Consider the following 1,029-nt stretch of genomic DNA (forward strand, 5'->3'; position numbering starts at 1 on the left):
CGTCTTAGAATCCTGAATGTGAAAGACCTCCGGCCGTTCCAGACGAGGGCGTCTGGGACCGGTAGCGTACCCGATTGAAGCGATGCCAGCGCCTGGAGCACCCGATCAGCTGTCCAGCTCTCTCACTCACACTCCCTCACCACTCACCCGAAAAACGCTCAAGAGACTCCCATCTTCGGAGTCACTCAGAACATGAGCCTGCTTTCTTCGAGCCAGTGGTCGAAATTCAAGAGGCCGCACGTTGTTCCGTTCATCTGGATAATCGTGAGTCAAATCTCTTACAATCAGAAGCGGAGAATTCGGTCACCCGAAATCTCGACTTCATGGTATACCCTATCCCTATCCCTAAACTACAGAGACATCATACCGCAGGAACAACATGGATTTACTCCGGGAAAGTCGACCTTATCGGCCTGTAGAGCTCTCTTAAACAGGGTCAAGGAATCGACATCGAGGACGGGAAGACCACTTTACGCGGTATTCGTGGACTGCAAGGCTGCATTTGACCTCGCCTCCCGTTCCATCATCATTGAGAAATTGGCCAGAGCCGGTGTCGCCGGCCGGATGCTCACTCTAATCGCACAAATGTTACAACGGGGCCAGGTGGCTATAGAAGATGGAGTGTCGGAGCTACCTGCTTTTTACCAAACGACGGGGGTTGCTCAAGGAGACAACTTATCCCCGCTGCTGTTCTCAGTTCTTACAAATGACCTTCCGAATGCAATACGCGAAGCGCACGACATTGTTGACACCTTATTGTATGCCGACGATGCCGTGTTTTTTTCTCGATCCCGCGTTTACCTCCAGAGAGCGATGACCACGCTTCAGAGGTACTCGGAAGAGAATGGGCTAACGATCAATGTCAACAAAACAAAAGCGATGAAGTTCGGCTCAGGGGGTCCCCCGGTCTCAGGTGACGTATTCAGAGTTGCGAATCAGAAAGTCGAGACCGTGAGTCACTTCTGCTATCTCGGAATAGCGCTAAACAGGGACGGTGTTGCGGTCTCCAGGCATATTAGAGATAGACTG

The sequence above is a fragment of the Galendromus occidentalis genome, unplaced genomic scaffold (genome assembly GCF_000255335.2).
Source record: "Galendromus occidentalis unplaced genomic scaffold, Mocc_1.1 scf7180000075756, whole genome shotgun sequence".
Taxonomy (NCBI): domain Eukaryota; kingdom Metazoa; phylum Arthropoda; class Arachnida; order Mesostigmata; family Phytoseiidae; genus Galendromus; species Galendromus occidentalis.